The 19877-nt window shown below is 50.6% G+C and overlaps 1 protein-coding gene across 7 annotated transcripts in view; it reads left to right on the top strand.

Moving 5' to 3' along the window:
- The first annotated feature begins 1138 nt into the window (after nt 1-1138).
- The window catches only part of AKNA (AT-hook transcription factor), a 55449-nt gene continuing 36710 nt past the window's right edge, over nt 1139-19877 (top strand). For 2 of the 7 annotated variants that reach the window (XM_090021911.1, XM_090021917.1), the window contains exon 1: nt 15399-15649. The gene's annotated coding sequence lies outside the window, so the exon portion shown is untranslated. Of the gene's footprint in view, nt 1254-1289; nt 1427-3679; nt 3745-15397; nt 15650-19877 lie in introns of those variants that run through there. The other 5 variants (XM_090021912.1, XM_090021913.1, XM_090021915.1 and 2 more) reach the window with 5 other exon arrangements.

Here is a 19877-nt window from a genome sequence, read left to right on the forward strand (position 1 = left end):
GGGGGGATAGTCACTGTAGGCAATAAATAGCAAGCGTGTGTTCCTTGCAGGCTCCTACCGCACGGAATCAGAGCTGCTCAGCAGCGTGCCCGGCGCCCTCTCCTCACCGGAGATAATGGGAATCAGAGCAGAACGCCACTGGGCCGCAGGGTGCAGACAGCTGTCTGTTCAGAGGCTGCATCTTCCAAGGCCTCTTAGCTGGATTGCCCTGGGATGCAGGATGCCTATAGGGGTCCACGGTAGGAGTCAGGATCCATACTCGGGTCATTTTCTCCCAGCTCAGGTGGTGGCACACAGAGCTCACAACAGTGCATGGCAGCTGCCTCCTGCTAGGGGGAACTGGCTTTTGGAAGACTCTTCCTCAGGTACCTGGCTGGGTAGCATCTGACCAGGTGCAAGCCGCAACCGCACGCTGCACCCAGCGGGTATCTGGACACCAGCATCCTCCCACCCTATCGCTTGGAAACCAGGAAACCCTACCCCAGTGTCTCCGGCCTCCAAAAAGGGAAAGGAGCCAGGGCCACCAGCAGTGCCATAACAATGAAGTTTGCCAACTGGGGGTGAAGACTGCAGCGGCAGCCCGCCCTCGCCCCACACACAGATCCAGGGGGCATATGCCCCCCCATGCTTGCCCGGGAGCGTGTGCAGCAGCGAGAGCCACCTTTCTCTCTCTCCCTGCCCCAACCAAGCTGCTTGCAGCTCCATCCCGCACCCTGCCCCAGCTGACCGGCACCTGTCGGCACCCCTTCGCCTCAATGTTGGGACGGTTGCCCTGCTTGCCCCCTGCCTTGCTACAACGCTGGCCCCCAGGGCTTTGCAACGGACCCGGGGAGAATCTCCATCCTTGGAGGTTTTTAAGACCCAGCTAGACCGAGCCTTGGCTGGCAGGATCTAGCTGGAGATGGTCCTGCTTGGAGGTCCCTTCCCAGCCTGCGACTCCATGACCTCGTGCGTGCCAAGTGCTCCGCTCCTGCAGACGCTCCCTCCGTCTCACGAAGGCTGGCTGTGCCCGATGCCTCGTTGCAAAGATTTTTCCCCCCAACTCTTTGAGTTGCTCTGCTAGAAGAGCCCGGATTTCCCCAAAGGGCCCCGTGTGGTCGGGACTCCGTGCCCCGCCCCCTCTTGCTCCCGCCCAATCCCAACCCCAAGAGGATGCTATGATGCTCATTACGCTAATGAGCAGGAGGCCACGCCCCGCGCAGGTTGGGGCTTTTGTTTCCCGGGAGCGGGAGCGCCGGGAGCGCGGCGTGCAGGTGGGGCCGGGCCGGGCCGGGCCGGGGGGCGGCGGGGCGGGAGCGGCTGCGGTCCCGGCCGCCGGCAGCGCGTGCCTTGGCGGGCAGCCGGGCCGCCTGGGTTCCTCCTAGCCCCTGAGGGTGCTCGGCGCTGCGCGTCCCGCAGGCTCCTTCCACGGGCTTGCCGGCGCCAGGTTTGTTTGGCAGGAGACTAGGTTTCGGAAGTGGGCCGGCTCTGCCAAGCTGGCTGCCCAGGGGTGGAAAGGGGTCTGCTACCACGCTGACCCCTGAATTAAAAGGCGGCTCTTCAGCAAGGATTCCTGTGCCGGCTGCTGTCCCGGGCCGTGCGCGCCCAGACAGTGGTCGGCCCTGCTCTGTGCCCCTTGCCGGTCCATCCCAGCGGTCTCTCTGAGGCCCCGGTGCGGGTCTCCCGCAAGCACCGGCTTCCCCTTGATGGCAGCGACGGCTCTGTGTAGACCAGGGTTATGGCTCTGAGCAGAATCAGTGCCCGGGAGACTTGTCAGGCTGCGTTAGAGTGACGCGCAGAGGCCGCCTGCCGTTGGGGTCTTGGCTTTACCCTGAAGGTGGGTGCAGGGCGCCACAAGCGCTCATCCCCCCGCTGCTTGTCCTTGCGCTGGTGTGCCAGGGCTGTCGGCCGGGGCTAGGCATCATTTTGGTTCGGCAAATGACCCCAGGGTCAGTTCGGCTGTGGCCATGAAGGGGACCTGCTACAGCGCTGCATTGCGACCTGCAGGATTCTCTTAGGTGCATAATTTAGTGCTGCTGAGATGGGCTGATTTATGGACAAAGAGCTGGGAGATGTGGATCAAGGGCTGAGAATCCAGATGGGTCTCTGGCCTTTGCTCATGTTTTACTGTGCTTGATCTTTCAGCCGCAGGAACTTTCACTCATAAGGTGTTGGCTTGCTAGATGATGGCCATTGCAGGCTGCTCAGTTAAGGCTCACTGAAGTCAGTAGAAGCCTTTCGCTGGGCTCTTGCTAAGGCCCAGATATGGGACCCACATTTACCTAAGTGAGTAGACTTCCTGAAATCCACGGTACCACTCATACAAGCAAGTAGGATAAGGTCCTTGAAGAATTAATGCCACACGAGCCCTCTGCGCATTCCCGATGGCAAGGATAGCAAAGAGTCCAGAACACTTGGTCATTATGGATCCTTTTGCAGAAGATGAAGTTAAAGCCTTTGTAACCTGGATAAAATCCAGTCTCGGGAACAAATTACACCCTAGCTCTACTCCTTGTAGTTTCGTGTTGGAAACAACTTCTCTCCTTTGGTGTTTAAAAGCATAAGAGCACCTGTGCACCTAGTTCCTTGCTCATCTAATCTACTTTCCGACTGAGGTGTCTGCGTTCTAGCAGTGATTAAAATAATTGCGTGGTCTTTAATGAACTTGGGATCTGTCCAAGTGGAAGGCACGTACAGGCTTGGCTATGTGCCAGCATGACCAGTAGACACAATATAAGAAGTTGAGCGCCGATCTTTAGAGCCTGGGTTTGCTGGCATTAGAGTATGTGCTGCTTATCAAAACCTGTAGGAGATGAAAGAGAAAGCCTTCTGGAGTGCACAGGTGGGATACTGAGAGCATTTACAGTGAACAGGAAAGTTTCAGGGGATGTAAGAGGCTTTCCTTTACTTTCTCATTCCGTGCTTTGAAAGTTTAAGGTGGGCAGGGACGTGCTGAATAAATCATAAATCAAGCACTGAGCTTTTTTACGTGTATTAACAGCTATATGATTTGCCATCCATCCTGCTATAAGATAATTTTTCTATTGATTGAAAGTACTGTAAAAGACTTATGAATTAAGTATGTGCAGTTAGGATTTGCTTTACATTTCTTTACTGTCTTATGTTTGTTGATTCTATGTTGGTTGGGTTTCTTTTCCTTTTAAAGAAGTTTTACCAGAAATAATTCCCTTCTGAACTAGGAATTTCCCTTGCCAACTATCAGCCTGAAGTGCATTCTTTTGGTCAACTTAAAATCCCCCCAGAAGAGAGGGTTTGACTGGAAATGCTGACGTGCTGTTAATGCTAGTGGCATAGACAAAAACACAAACTGAATCAGAAATGGGGAATGTGGTGAGACTGCTTGTCGGCTGGGCACATGAGAATGCCCTGATGCAAGGGTCTATCCTGCTAATGTGGTCTGGATCCTGTTAAAGGGACAGTTTTAAAGACCATATACAACACACCCTCCTCTGTTCTGCAGAATGAGAGATTTGGTCATCAAACCTTAAAGATTTTTTTTTTTTTTTTTTTTTTAAATCCACTTTTCACAGCTTGTTCTGCTTGCGTCCTTTTTGCTTTTCACTTAGCTTCGTTGGAGATGTAGCTCCAGACTTGATATTTCATGTTAGGCTGTGTCTTCCCTAAAGGAAGATGATTTCTTTCTTTTTTTTTTTTTTTTTTTTTAAGGACACTGACCACCTCTGCATCTCGTTGAAATCAGTGGGAGAAGCTCAGCACCTTTGGAAAACCTTGCCAGATTTTCAGGTCTGCCAATCACAAATACACAAAAATCATGAGCCAGGCCTCAAGACTCATGAGACTGGCTTAGGAATGCTGCTGGCAGTTTCGGTGGTCTTTCTCTTTATCTCCTGGTAACTAGGCCTGTTGGCTGCACTCAGGTCATAATTTTAAGTTTTTTCTCTGCAGCCAGACAAGTTTCTTTGGGTAAATGTGATACCTTTTATTAGACCAATTAAATGGTTGGAAAAATTGTTCTTTACAAGCTTTTGGGCACACATACCCTCTGCAGCCAGAAACTTAGACACTTACTTTGCTTTAAGATATTGAAAGCAGAGCGACTCCTTCACTATTCGGCTGATTCCAGGAGAAGGGGCTGTGACATGCACCAAATATTGTGCTTATTGCAAGAGTTGTCAACACTACCTTTATTTCAGTGACCTGTATGGAGCTATGTCCTTAACTTGAGGGATCTCGAGTTGAAGGTTTTCGGTGGCGGGTTAGTCAGTTTCATCGTCCTTGCGGGGCCTTTTCCCGTCAATTCCACAGTCCCGTTGTCAGATCCTAGCAGGTTACTGTGGTATTCGGCAGGGAGGTGCCGCTGGGGTGGAGGGATGGTGTTTCAATGGAAATGTCTCTTGCTGCTGGAGTGTAAAAGTAAATTGTGGAATGATTTCTGTTGGTCTGAGGGGCTGTAAAGACTTGTTCACAAAACCTAAAATTAAACCACGAATGCTGCTGAGCGACAGGAGAGAGCACACTGCAAAAGGGGTGAGCCCGATTCTGATCTACGTAACCCCAGAATTAATCTGGAAGAACTCCCATTGAATTTAAAGGAGTCGTTCCAGATTTACTCTGGAGTCGTTGACATCAGAATTATGTGCTGTACCACTGCAGGGAATCCTTTGTTGTGACACAGTGGGGTTGAGGAGAGAAGAGTCTTAATTTGAGATGATCGTGTTTGGTTTTGACCTGGATAGATCAGATCCAAGGGTGTGACTGCTGTTTGCTTCAACCCCAGGGTGTGCTGCTTTGCTTATTCTCCTATCGTTGCCTGAATTCCAAACAGGGGAAGTTCTTCTAGGGTGGAGAATTGTAGTCAGGAGGCACAGGGGTCAAACGTGAGCGGACCGACCACCTGGGAGGACTGAAGGAAACCTGGCAAACTTTTTCAGTCCGGTCACACAGTCCTCTTACAGGACCACAGTAAGTGAAAGTGTATTAGGATGTGTGGGGGTGTGGCTGACTCCTCTAGATAGTTGCAACTGGTGAACAGTATGTCATACCTGCTACTTCACTTCTGCAGAAGCGGCGAATGTTTGCGGGGTTAGGAAGATCAAAACCCTATCCTCGCTTTGGAGTTTTAGCAGCATGGTATGCAACTTAGTAAAATCCTGGGCCCAAAGAACTTACTTTGTGGTATTTTCAGGCTTCTTCCCTCGGCCAGAGTGATGTGTATTTTTTGAGAGGCGATGATCTCTGCCGTGGTCATACCAGTAACAGAAGGAGTCTCTGTTTTTCATAGATTCTGGAAGGGACCTCAGAAGATCACCGGGTCCAGCCCCCTGCACCAAGCAGGAAAGACAGCTGGGGTCAAGTGACCCCAGCAAGGTGACCGTCCAGTCTCCTCTTGAAGATTTCCAGGGCAGGTGATTGCACCACCTCTGGAGGGAGCTTATTCCACAGTCTGGACACTCTAACTGTGAAGAATTTTTTCCTAATGCTGAGCCTGAAATGGTCTTCCAGTAGTTTATGGCCATTACTCCTGGTTTTCCCCTAGGATGCCCTGGTGAACAGTTGTGATTTAATGTGCTCCCCTGATGTAGCAGTAAGCTGCTACCAACCCCCTCCCCTCCCCTCCCCTTCTCTTTTTCAAGCTAAAGAATCCCAGGTCCCTCAGACTTTCCTCATGTGGCTTGCCATGCAATTCTCATCATACAGGTGGCTCTTCTCTGGACTCTGTCAAGCATGTCCACGTCCTTGTTAAAGTGCGGTGCAGAACTGGACACAGTAGTCCATCTGCGGCCTCATCAGTGCTGAGTGAGAAAGGGCTGGGGGAAATCCAGTGGCTGAGTGTCCTCAGGATCACATGGGGAGAAGGGGAGGGACTTCTGGCATAAATGGGGCCACTGCAATATGAAGAGTTAATGTGCAGAGGCAAATCTGTGCCTATCTGCTCTCCTAGGTCCTGCCATTACTGAGAGAGAGCTTGGCTCCCAGGGGGATGGGGTGAGGGAAGGTCTTGTTTAATTTGTCCCTTGAGATGCAATTCCTTTCTTCATGCATTACCGCTGAAGTCTGGGCAGCAGAGATAGTGCCCAGTCTACTGGATGCAGCTGGCAGTGGGGGAAGTGCAGGTGGCAGGGAAGGAGAGGGCTGTATGGCTGGAGACTTGTGAGGCAGCCTGTGACCATGGGAGCTAGGAACATGGGGAAAGGAGGTGCCAGGCTGAGCCTAGCTGGGAAGGGGTAGTGTGGAGCCATAGTCCCTGGTGAGGAAGGGGGGCTCGCATGGGGAAGGCACAGCCAGTGCCTGCCGAGGGAGGCGGGCAGCGTGGGGCCATGTCACTGTTCTAGCTCTGTCCCCTCCCTCCCTGCCCTATGGGCAATTCTCCTTCTGCCTGCCTGCATGTTCCTGCAGCTTGTGTGGAAATACAGCTGTCTGTTCATTGCTCTTTTCTGCTTGCTGCCGGGCTGCCAGGTGGTGCCCCGTGGGGCAGGTGCTGCATGGCTCAGCCCAGCTCCCTCGGGTCCCTGCTGCACCAGTGCCCTGCTCAGTAGAAAGCCCAGGGCAGCTTCCGTGGGTGAGGTGGAGATCAGCTATCTACCCTTGAGTGGGTCCCTCTGGCTGGGGTGCAGCACACCGTGGGCTGCCTGCTTACTCCCTGGGACCTGCTGATGTCACTCGCTCTCTCTAACTTGGAGTCTGGTCCTGCCCCATACGACTAGAGGAGCACGCCTGCTGACTCCAAGGCTTCCAGGCTCCAGCCCTTAAGTCTCTCATTTGTTTCTCTTGGGATCCCTGGTGCTGCTGTCACGCCTGGCTGTACCTGCCCTAGGGTGTACTCCCTCTTGCTCCAGCATGGATCTTTCTGACAGCAGGTGGGTACGTGTGTGCCCTGGGGCTTGAACTGGGCTGCTCCAACACTGACTCACCTGCAGATTCATCCACTGCTCAGGGACAGACTGTCTCCCCTCTGGGCAGATGTGGGAGATGAGCAGCAGAGGGGCACATCGGAGCTGGGGCAGGGCTTCTCCTCCAACCCCTCCCGCTCTGTGCTCCACCTGCCCCAAGATGTATTCCTGCAAGGTGTGGGCACAGGAAGCCAATGCAGAGCAGACCCAGGGCCAGCTCATCTGAGCCTCGATGCATACCAGGGTTTCAGTACAGCTCATCGTGTCAGTCAGACAGGGAGGCTTGGGGGAGCCCCCACCCACCTCCAGATTTCCATAGCCCTGTGTCACTGGGTGCTGGTCTCTCTCTGGGGGCTGATAAATGGAAGACTAGCCAAAAATTAGGCCTTGTGATCTGCTCTGAGTGCCGCCTTCAAGACACAGTTCCATTAAGCCAGCCAGTCATCAGAGGTCCCAGCACCTTTATATATGTGCCTAGTAGTGTGCTCTTTTCTGCCAGAGACCTGGGCTCAAATCCTGATTAGGGTCACAAATACCATCTATGCTTTGGTCCAGGACAGGTGCTTTGGAGCAACTAGGTTTTACTCTCCAAGGTGCTGTTTCTGGGGCTGTCTGGGCGCATGCCAAAATGTCACACTGCAGAAATCTTCAGGATAGAAGGACTGGCATAGTGGAAGTTATTCCAGTTGTTGGAGGGCTGGTAGTTGAAAGGTGTTATCTGCCGTCCCTGCTGGACTCCTGATGCCCTCACTCTCTTCCCAAACTGGCTAGGACAGACAAAGATGAGACACGCCTGGGACTAGAAGGTCCCTTAGGACTGCAGTAAGGCCCTGAGTTTCTGTAGCCAGTGGCACACAAAGGCATGACATGCCCAGTATCATGTCTCTACCTGGATCACTCAGACTGAAGAGCTACAGTTGAATGAACTGGAGTTGGCTGTGAGCATGAGTCCAGGGCATGGTTCGGACTTGCAGCTCTGGATCCTCGATGAGATGCCCTTAACTGCTTTGCCAACAAAGTACTGGCCTCTTAGCCTCAACGTTTGAATGGGGCTTAGCAGCTGGCTTCCCACTGCACTCTGTTGTCTGAACGCCTTCGTAGGGAGAGGGCTGACTCTGGGAGGTGAGTGGGGGTACCCAGCCTTCCCAGGCCCTTAGGGAGAGCTGCTGACACTGGCCCAGTCCGTCGTGCTCAGCAGTCTTTTCCTGCAGCTGGATAATTTCAGTGGGTGCAAGCAGTGGCTGAAGCTCCTCGGCAGAGCAACATGGTGGGAGAGCAGACAGGATGGCAGGTCTGGGTCCTGTGTACTAGCTAAGCTGTTTCGGGACAGGGGAAGCGTTGGCCTGGGGCAGCAGGGAACAAGCAGAGCAGTGCATGGGCCAGGTGGCTAGCAGTGGTCTGGACTGGGGGGTGACTCCAGGAACGTGCCTGGGTAGTGTTTCCAAGGCCTGCGTACGCCATGCTGGGAATTGGCCTGAGCAATAGTGATTGTTTCACTAGGTTGGGGACTACGTACACGGGTTTACCGGTGCCTGAGCCCAGCACAGTTTGCTGGATCGAGCTCCTGGAGCTGTTCTTTGCCAAAGGGAAAGCCTGTTTGTTGCATGGAGGTTGTGTCTGCATGTGTGTGGGGGAGCAGAGTACAGCCAGCCAGGAAGGATAATCACATTAGCAGAGCAGGGCTCTCCCCTCAGCGTGGGGGCAGGGTGCTTTCCTATCCTTTCACTTCCCCTTACAATCAGATGTGGATGTGATGCCAGGGCCAGGTCACTGAGGAAAGTCCTGTTTAAGCCTCTGGGGTGCATAATCCAGAGTTGCCAACTCCGTTTCAGTCTGTTCCAGGAGGTTTCATCATCACATGACATCAGGACATTAATCACGATGCACGGGCTTTATATCAGGAAGGCAAATGCAGATTACTATTACATTTTAAAACCTCACGGGAGTACTGTATAAATCAGATTCAACGTTTAATATTTATTTTAATGAATGCCCTATCTTCTGGGTGACTCGCGGCAGTCTCCTGAAGATTTATATCTAATTCCTGAAGACTCCCAGGCAAACCTGGTGGGTTGGCAACCGTAGCATAGTCATCCTCAGATTCGTTGGGGCTGGAAGGAAACAGGACTGGATTATTCTTCCTCTGTTCTTCATGCACTGTCTCAAGTGCTCATTGTTCTCCTCCCGATAGCACAGTCCACTGCAGGAAGGAGCAGCGGTCTCAGAGAAGGTCAGGACTTTTGGTCTGATCATTTTGCTGGTTGTTTTCTAGCCCCGACTGCTGCTTTCATTTTCGCTCTGAACCAGACCGGAGAGTCCCCCACCCTGCCTTCAGAGCAATTTGGCGTGGGAATAAGAAGCCATTCTAGAGTTTCTGCTCAAAGTATTTATAGTTACAGTGATCACATGTTATCTGCTAATAGGTTAAAGGAAAAGAGCAATTTTAACAGTAGTAGTAGTAGTACTGTGAAAGCTTGTCTTTCACAGAAATAATGTCACTAGAAAAGTTTGCAAAAAAAGAATAATGGAAAGAGGCTTTTTAAAAGTCTTCCTCTATGGTTGTATGCTGCCAAACCTAAGTATTCAGAACTTGATAGTCCCTTAAAATTCATGGGGGGGGTTAATAACAATTGTTCATTCTTTTTATTTGCCTGGTTGATGTTGAGCCTTCAGCAGTTCCATTTTTCAAGCTTTTCTCTGCAATCGTGAGGGCTACAACCTCGCGTGGAAAACTAGAGCTGAGTTGCTTTCACAAAGATGCTAATTCTGGGAGCCGAGGCTTTCCAAGCACCAAATATTATCAGCCTTAAATCGCATTGTGAAAGCAGGCAACTCCTTTTGACACTTGCCATTGCAGCATTATGCTAGCAAATGAGAGCTGACAAGCGAGCCTGATGAGAAACCAGTGAAACTTGCCTGGCCATGAGTGATGTGCAAAACCTAACGGGGATGTTGAAAAGCAAATGAAGGGCCGGATCTTAAGCTCTCCCAAGTCAGTCTGGTTCTTTGGAAGGTACGCCAGCTTACATCTAGTAAGAATGAGACTGTAGGCCTTCTCCTCTTTGACTTAGCGGCACCTAGAAGCCTCAGCTGCCTTACACTAGACTAAACCAGTGATTGCCAGGGCATCCTTTTAAGAGTGCTGGAGAGTGCTGTGCAATTTTAGCAGTGTTACAAGATAAATCCAGAGATTTCAAGTAGGAATTCAGAGTGTCAAAACCATTCTGACCTGTCGGGGTCTTTCTCAGTTCTTTGTGACAGAAAAATTGCTCTGTTATTTTTCTGTAGTCAGAAAAACTAGTGAAAGCTGAGAGCTGGCATTTTCCAAGGGGCACCTTGAGCCTGATGTGGTTGAGCACCAGCAAGCAGCAATGATGAAGCCTGCCACAAAAGAGTTCTCACATGCTCTCTCTCAGGTGTTAGTCCCAATACCAGTAAGATTTTTTTTTAAAAGACCTCTTCACTTTTGTACAATCAGACACTTAAATCCAGGATTTATATCCTGCCTAATGCCCTGTTATTTCCTTTCATTTCTTCATTGAAATCCTGCTCCTGTCCAGAAATGGTTTCATAGTCTTGCATCCTGAATGCTCTGCAACGGTTACTCCTAAGAGTTCTGTGTTTAATGCTCTTGTTTCCTTTCATTGTTTAGATTTTAGTTCAGGTGGCTTTCTTTGGCTTCTCTTGTGCTGTGGGACTTGATTATGACGATGCCAGATTTGTGCCAGATTTGTGCTGGCTCCATTTAATGTAGAGGAAGGTGGAATTTGTATATATTGTGGTACAGTGCATTATACAGAGGTTGCTTTTATGTCAAGAGAAAGTCAGAATTTAGGGCAGGTTTATCTCGCATGATCATAAAGAACTTGCATCTGTTTTGTTCTGCAGTTTGTGCAGCGCCTAGCACTGCAGTCGTAACACATGTCTGGGATGCCAGGTCAGTGGTTCTCAACCTTTTTACACTCAAGACCCCCCGCCCTCAGAAAATGCCAGTTCTAAATTTTCACTCAATTTTTTGACTATGGAAAAATAAGAGCAGTTTTTCTGTTGCAGAGTACTCAGAAATAATACAACAGATCAGAACACATTTAATGCTATGGATTCCTACTTGAAATCTTTGGTTTATCTTGTGAATTTTGTCCACACACCTAATAGTACTAATATTGTGTAGCTCCCTGCGGCACCCTTGAAAGGATCTTAAGGCACCCCACAGTGCCAGGGCACCCCAGCTGAGAATCACTGCCTTAAGTGCTGTGACAACACAAATTATTATTATTGGGAGCTCAGAACAATGCTCTCTTGTGCTCTGTAGAGCAAATGCTCGGGGAATTTTTCAGCTGCAGTGTTGGATGAGGCACACTGTACTCACGACTGTAGGAAATGGATATAACTTGCATGTGGTGGCATTTGCATTTGCTAAAACCTCTCTAAAATATAAAGACCCATAATGAGTCCCAATGCCAGATTCACACACAAGCACCACTGTTAGGTTGCCAAAGTGTCTCATCATCTATTCCTTGCATTTCTAAGCATTATCCAGTAGTTCCTTCTGCAGAGATTAGGTCCTCTGGCTATGCATTATCTGACCCCTTTCAAAAGCTCTTTCCTCTGACGTTCAAGTAAGTAGTTCCCTTCAACCTGTTTCTAGGCTCCCAGTGTTATGGACCTTATCCAAAGACACCTGGAGTGGGTGAGAGGCATTTCATTGACTTCAAAGGACTGTGGATCAGGCTTTTTCCTCCAATTTTGGCTGTGGCTCTCTGCTTACCTGAATTGGGAATGTTCCCAAGGCCTGTCCCAGGTCCCATGATGTAAAAGGATATCGTCTACATACTGCAAAGAGTGAAGGCTAGAATTGAGCTAGTTGCATCCTGCAGGCATGTCTGGCTCACAGGGATCATTCGACTAGGTATAAAAGATGTACACGAAGAACTGGGATGAAGATGCGTTATAAGACCACTTTCCCTTGGGAGTACTATCTATCTAGGCCAGTGATTCTCAGCCAGGGTGCCGCGGCTGTTAGGTGTGTAAAGATGATCCATAAGATAAACTCGGAGATTTCAAATAGGAATCCATAGCATTAAACACATTTGGTCCTGTCGTGGCTGTTCTAGGTTCTTTGCAACAAAAAAAGCTGCTCTGTTATTTCTCTGCAGTCAAAAAATAAGAGAAAACGAAGAGCTGGCATTTCCCAAGGGAGCCTTGAGTCTCACAAGGTGTGCCTCGAATCTGATGAGGATGAGGAGTGCCTTGCGAGAGGGAAATCCTGCCTGATATGCACAACAAAGAGCAACTCGCAAAGGCTCTCATGGACCTGGAGGGACAGACTTCCATCTTCAGCTTCCTCTGTGCAAAAATGAAGTTGATTTCCTACCTATGAGGACTTTTTTACCATTTTTAATTTGCTCTGAGCCTGATGAAGGGCACGTGAACCCGAAAGCTTGCAGAAAAAAGATGCTTTTTATTAGACCGACTAAGAAATCACAAAAACAATGATCATCTCTGAACCAACAGTTCTAGAGTTTTGCATTTCTTTAAGTCTAAAAAAAATTCAGAGACAGGGTCTCAGTGATTACACTGCCCCTGATACAGCAGCATCCACGCTCCTTTCAGTCTCCCTTAACACCCCCGAGAGGTAGAGCAGGGCTTTTATATCCCTATTTTGCAGTTGAAAACTGAGGCCAGACCATTTGCCATTGAATCTATGATTGAGCAGGGAATCAATCTGAGGTCACTAGCTAGTACTTTAGCCACTGGGCCAGCCTTCCCTATTCCTGCAGCTACATGGCTTACATTTGGGAGGAGGGCATGTGCCGAGGCTGCGCAGAGCCATGCACAAAAGGTCGGGAGCCTTGGTTCCCTTCCTTAGTATTGTAGGATGGAGTCCAGCAGCTCTCGCCCAGTCCTGGCTGCAGCTAATCCAAGCACATTCCAGTCCATGCCAAGGTTTCAATAACAGCACAGGGCTGGCAAGCATTGTCCTGCTCATGTCACTAATTACACAGGACCAGGCTGGGTTAATAACCCTTTCCTGAATCTGCCAGGACATGACGCTCCATTGACATGGTAATCACAGTGCCACCGTTCATGGTAGTGATCATAAATCCTCTCTCCTCCTGGCTTCCACTTGTGTATAATCACTGAGTGCTTCCTACTTTCTACCTGTGTGGCTTGGGCCTTGTGCCTCTATCTGCCAGGGGCTCCACATTGCTCTTGAATGCAAATATGCTTTCCAGAAGCAGGGAGCATCAGAGGTCCAGCTTGGATCATTGCCCAAGAGCCTGGCTGCTTCTCTGAACCCTGTGAGAGCTCTTGAAATCTCTAGGGAGCACAGAGCAGGACTTCAGGGGACCAGGGGCTTTTGGATGCTCCCTGCAGCCAGTCAGATTGAAATACAGTGAATCAGCCTCTCCCTATCTCATGGCAGTTTGCAGTTCAGCTGTTCTGAACGAAGGTCTGGACTGGCTTTTATTTTACCCAAGCAAGTCTGCCTGTAACTAATTCTTTCCTTTATTCCCCTTCTCCCCCAGCTCCTGGACTACACTCTCACTTTTTTCCCCCCTCTTACAAGGCCCATTTCCTCTTCCTGCAAAGTCATTATAGAGATAGAGGGGCATATAGTACAGTATGCTGATGCCGTGTCCGTTGGCAGTCAGTGCTTATTTTAAAGAAAACGGCTTGTCTCGTTCCCATTTTTGTTCTGCTCTCGAGCACCCTCTAACAGCTCTTGCCCCATCACATTTTGCTGGCAAAGACTGGTACCAGTAGGGCTGGAATGGTGCTGCAGTGCCTGCTGCATGAGCCGACTCACTGCTAGATCAGAAATAATCCATGTCTTACCTAGGGTGGGGGCTGATGGGGAAATGTGCTGTGTCCCACTGCCAGGCCCAGCTTACAAGTCTGTATATTTGTTTTAGAGTAGCATCTTGAGGCCTCAAACCAGGTCAGGGCCCTCCGGCACTAGGCACTGTGCAAATGAATACTGAGAGGAAGATCTGCTGCCAGGAGCTTACAGTGCAAACAGAAAATAGGCAAAGGGATAAAAAGCACAGAAAAGGAAAGGGGAATGCCCAAAGTGTCAGAGCAGGTTATTGGGAGAGCCAGGAATGGATGCCAGATCCCCTGAGGACCACTCCAGTGCTCTATCCACTAGGCAACACGTTCCCCCTAAACAGGGCTTTTATCTCGTAAAAATAGCCCATTTAGGATGATACCATGTACAACAGCAGTCTGCCAAAAGGCTGCCTGTGCATTGTCCCACCTGATGGAAAGCATCCTGTTGCCAAGTCCAGGAGATGCTGCAAATAAATGTAAACGTCCTGGAAACCCTACATGTGTTACTGGAATTTCTTTTCTTCTGAGGCTGAATCCAGGTTGGAAGCTTCTTTTTAACAAGAAGCTCTAGCCCCTCCCTTGGTTGGGGTTTGCTGTTTCTTATCATGTCTTGCACACAGAGCTGGCTGATGGAGTGAGATTCTTGTAAACACAGGTCATCTGCCTGTCGCACCACATGATGTGCAATACCAGAGAGAACAGCTTAGGGACATGGCTTTGTGGTTAAGCCACTGGACTAGGAGTCAGGAGACTTGGCATCTATTCCTGCCTCTGCCCAGACTAGCTGTGAACTTGGACTTCATATTTCTGTTCCTCAGTTCCCCATCAGTGAAATGGGATCAGTGATGCTTCCCTGCTTGAGGGTGCTGGGAGGCCAGATCCATGCATGCTTGTGATACAGCAGGACTGTGAGTTATAGAGATGAACTCTTGAAAAAAAAATGCAGGCCCCTAGCCAAGGCATCAATAAAGGAAATTGCACAAGAGCCCTTATGAAAAGGATATCCCAACAATGAGGAAAATCGAGAAGTTTAGCTCATCACCGCTATTTTGTAAAGGGCAGATTATTCCCAAGGCAGGTTGCTGGTGACCAGATCTTGTTGCCAACTGACAACTGTTCAATCAGCAGCCAGGTGACAAAAGTTGCTGGCTCTCCAGCTAGTTCTTATTAGACGGCAATCTCCTGCAGGCCAGCGGGTTAGGTAGGGTGGCCCATGATTTCCTAGCATTGATCTCTTCCCCCCAAGGTGTCCCCTGGCCCTCTCCTAGTTTGTTTTCTCACCAGATGCCCCTCCTCAGAGGTAGGCAGGTGGGTATATTTGTATAGCATCCACAGAGATGCCAGGACCTGAACAGACTGTGGGATATTGCCTCTGGGGAGGACACATGGCCTGAGCAATTTAAGGAAGTTGATTGTGCTTCTGCCTGTGCGGTCTCGCCTCTGTAATCAGTGGCTTCCGGGGGTGAGGATCAGTATTAACTATCCAGAGAGTGTAGATACGTTGAAAAGCTGCTTCTAAAAGAGACCCTGATGGGGATTATAGGGGATTATGAATAAAGGAGGCGGTGATGCTTGTGGGCTGTGCTACTCCGGGCTTGCCCCAGTCCTCAGGGCTGTACAGGGTTAAAAAGTTAGGCCTGCATGTGCGCACAATGAAAACTTGTAGGAAATCTGCCTAAGCACTTCCTGCTTGTATCTGAGAAAGCGAGCCGGGGGCGGAGATGGGGTGGGGGGGAAGAGATGTAGTCGTCAGCCAGGCTCCCTCGCCCACGACAGCACAGGCTGGAGGCCGGCCAGGCAGCCGAGAGATGGAGAGTGAGGCAGAAAGAGTTTCAGAAAGAAGTGATCTGAGCTCCTCCTGGGCTGGGCAAAGCCAAGGAGCCAAGCCGTGCTCGTGGTGGTAGAGAGGAGCCCCTGCAACAGCAGAGGAAGGTGGAAAACAGCGTGAGGAAGTAAGCCAACGAGTAAGTGGGTCCGGCTGCCGCTCCGCGGGACTGGGGATGTCTGGGCTTGCGGGGAGGGGGGAACATCTGTGCTCTCTGGATATTGGCTGCCTGGAGAGGCTGAATATCCAGGGTCTTTGCTCGGTTTCCAACCTCCGGCGGTGGAACAGCAAGCCAGCAGAGCCTAGAGGTCAGGGAGGATGTGGGGTGTATCCCAGTGTGTCCTTCCCTGAGCAGGGAGCAAGGGAAACCCATGCATCAAGGCGTCTCTAGGCATTTGTAGTGCTCCTGTGACTAGTATCCCCTCGCTTAAGGAAGCATCTCGTTCCACTGCCCGTCGCACGCGGTGACTTGCTTCCCTGGGAATTAAGCATGTCTGAGGTCACCTGGTATCTCCGGAGCAAGACGGTCAGTGGCCGTGCCTGCCCCAGAGTGGCTGGTGCTTGTCGGCCTGGTGCTGCTTCCTTGGACATTTGCTACAGGGGACTTTTGTGAAGCGAGAGGCTGTGGGTTGCAGTGCTGGGGTGGCAACAGCTTTGTTTACAGCCGTTACCTAGCTGAGGGAGCAATGAGTCACGGGGACCTGAGCGTCAGAGCTCTGGATCGTGGTTCAGGCTCTCCCCAAGCTTTTGCTGAGGCCAGTGTTTGACCCAGGAGGGGGTCAGCTGTGATGTGTGGGGAGTATTTTGACCCTGAGGATTGGTTCCAGCCTCTCTCTGCCAAAGAGAAGGATTACCAATGTGAACGTCTTTGCCGAAGTGCTGCACAGCCCCCAAAATGGAAATCAGGGGACCTGTTGTTGGTCAGCACCTTTGAAAATCCAGTCATTAACACTCCCATTACCTGAGCAGTGCCTCTGCCAACAGCCACTAGGACAGAGGAAATTAATTCTTGGGCCTTTTTGCCGAGGATCAATTCAGAAACAAGCAGTTGTCCTGGCCATGGGAATTGCCACTCCCATAGTGCTGAATATTTCTGCTGTTAGCATCTGTCTTCAGAGATTTGGAGAGGAAGGCAGAGTCCTCCTGGGAGGCTGCCTGCCCCTGGCAGGTGTAGGGAACTGGGGCTGAGCTAGGTTTGCACCATGTAGAAATATTTAGCATCCCAGAGTGAGATTTGTGCTGTGTGCTTTTCTTGGTTTGGGGAGGAAAATGTTCCTCTTTTTTATTTTGAGCTGTCGGGCCCCAAGGTGGAGCATTGCTCAGTGCTGAGAGCCCCTTGCTCTTGCACTGCTCTCCTTTCCAGCACTAGAGCCTGGAGACGAGCATAGTTTCAAACTGCTTGGGGAGCTGAACACGCTGGGGGGAAGCAACGTCCAAAAGGACACATAGAGCCCCTTGCTTGGGTTGTACAGTTGTTGCCTGAGAAAACCCAACCAGCCCACTTATGCTTTTAGGCCTGTTCTCTGATTGTCTTGAATAGTACTATAACCCTGAACTCAGCAGGGGTTGTCATGGGTCAGCATGCTGCTCAGTGTAATCACACTGGGGGAAGTGGGCTCCCAGCAATCACCTGATCTGAACTGAACGGCCTCGGAGTCTCTTCATAGAGATCATAGTGGTAGAGACGCATCCCCTTGTCCAATATAGGCAGACCACTCCATATTTGCTCCCTGTAAGATTTCCTTCACCCATCCTTGAACATCGAGTATTGGCACCTGCCAAACAAAGAACTAGCCTGGCAGGCAGTTGTTCTCATGGGCATGGGGATGTCATGCTCCCAGGATCCTTTGAAGCTGGCACTTCTTTTAAGGAAACTCTCCTTCCCCAGCAGCATCCATGCAGCCAGATGTCTCCTAGAAGACGTCCTGTCTCCTCTAATCTGGTCTTGCAGTGAAGAGCATTGAGTTGTGCTGCTTCCACTGCCCACCAGCTAAACCAGAGTTTATACACAGGCTAGCCACGGGGTGCCTCAGGGGCACTCAGTACTAGCGTCATCTGAATACCAAATAAGCAACCTAGGGCTTGTGAGAAGCCTAGCTTTGTACCCTGGAGCTCACGAGCAGTCTGGCAATAGCTTTGCATGCGGCACATTGTGGGACCCTAACATAGCAAACCTGGTGAGAGTGCCTCTGTGATAAAGGGAAATGTTTGGGTTAAAATACACAGTTTAAGTGGGAAGCCTGGCCGGGGGGAGGGATATTCTAATTATAAACACCAGGGAGAGAACAAGCTGCTTTATTTAGTTATGAATAAATCTAAATGAATGAAGCTTGGCCGTGTCCTTGCAAGCCTGGATTTCCACTCTCTCAGGCCACAGAGCGCTGAGGAGTTGGACACCCTGCTTTTGAGAGTGGTAGAAAAGTGTGTATTGATGCCCAGGAGAGTACAGAGTAGGTTGTTATCTCCCGAGTGATAAAGTTCGGCCTAACTGCAGCAGGAATTGTATTCCTGAGTATTACCCAGGTTGTAGGGATGCAGTGAGTAGTCGACAGCAGGTCATTTGGCGGTGGCAGGCAGCTGGATTTGAATGGACTGTGAGTGGAGAAGCTGTGTGTGAGGGGAAGGTGAGCAGTAAGGGAGGCAAAGATGGGCGACTTAGATGTGATCTATGCATCTCTTCCTACTCTTGTTCCCCTATCTGTAGACATGTGTGTGGGTTTGACCCACACGATGCCAGCCAAGGCACAAGCCTTCAAAAGTGGCCACTTGGGTTCCCAAAGCCTTGGGCTTGATGCTGGGAGGGACTGAGCACCTGCTGCTCCACCAGGCATCAAAGGGACCTATGGGTGCTTAGTGCTTCTGAGGGTCAGGTCCTGGCCTCAGGTTGGCAAGCGAGATGGGGAATCACATTTGAAAATTTGGGCCTACGTTCCACATGAGAAAGAAGTCACCCAGAACACGGGTGCTGCTTCTGCCTGCCCGCTGTAGGCACTGCCCTCTGTCATTATCCGATGAGCTATTTCCTCTCCCAATAGAGATCATAACCCATCCCTTTGGAAGCATCAGGGACTGCTTATATGGAAGATGAATGTCGGGCAAGTATTAAATACATTTTAGTAGCATTCTCATATGCCACTGAAGGTTGAAATAAAGGGGAATTCGTCCCATGTGACCTATCAGCTCTGCACGATGGCAGTCTGAAAATATCTGTAAAGTTAAGTGGGGAGGGTGGTTGAGGAAAATCCTAGGAAGAAGCTGTCCAGTGACACAGACAGAGGGGCTTGCCTTAGAGATGGTGCTGTTTCCCGTATTCCAGCAAAGCTCCTTGTTCAGTGTTAGAAGAAAGTGACTTTCCCTGCGATTCTTTACTCAGCCCACACTGCAGTGCGTGGAGCAGTGTGGGTAACTCTGTACCCAATGACACTCCTGCCTCTCCGGTCACCAGGTGGTGGTGAGTCTCACAACAGTGGCACACTGAAGGCCGCCCCACATGGCTTTCACCAGCTTGCTTGGTAGCAGTCCCAGCCATGAAGCCAGTCTCAGCATTTATACCACAGACCTCAGCACTAGCATCCAGGTGTCCAGCAGGTTATGCTGAGTCTCTTGACAGGGCAGTGTCTGGGAGAAGCTGGCATCGTTTCCTCCCCATCTTTTCAAGAGTTTGGGCTGTTTTAACAGGCGAGCAGCCAATTAGCTCCAAGCTGCAGCCAGAAGCACCAGGGAGCTGCAGCTCACGCTCTCTGCGTGGCTGCCCCTAGTTTTAGCGTGAGGTTGCTGTGGTTACAGCAGACCCAGCGCTGGTGCTGAGGCTGCTGTTCTGGGGCCTGCGTGATTGCTGCCAGCACAGGCGGGTATGTGTTTGGAAGAGGCACAGTCCCTGGAGACAGTAGGTGGGTTCAGATGGGGAAGGAGAGAGTGCAGGAGTGCAAGGCAGTAGGTAAATCTGAACTCCCCCATTCCCTGTTCCCCCTGGATCTTTCCCTCAGTCTGTGCTTGTTGTTCCTGGCCTGGTGCCCAGGGAAAAGGATCAGAGAGGTATTTGCACTGCCCTTCGGGGTCCTGAAAGAACAGGCGTTTTGGCAACACAGGAAAATTCCTGTAGTCCGCTTATTTTTTTGCCCTCTGAGCAGGTTTCTGTCATGCTGGTGCTCAGCTCCTGGTAGACAGAGCAGGGCAGTGGGGCTGTAGCAAGGGGAACATGGCCCTTGCAGTAACCCTTCCTGGAAACTCTTACTATAATGCAGGACCTGTCAGCGGGGAAAAGAGGCTTTTGCTAAGGATGGGTGGAACTGAAGTAACTGTCTACCAAGTCACGTCAAGAAGCAGCTGGTGGCATGTGGGCATGGGGGGGTGTCTAGGGTCATGCA

The sequence above is a fragment of the Crocodylus siamensis genome, chromosome 11 (assembly GCF_052110815.1).
Source record: "Crocodylus siamensis isolate JL-2025a chromosome 11, ASM5211081v1, whole genome shotgun sequence".
Taxonomy (NCBI): Eukaryota; Metazoa; Chordata; order Crocodylia; family Crocodylidae; genus Crocodylus; species Crocodylus siamensis.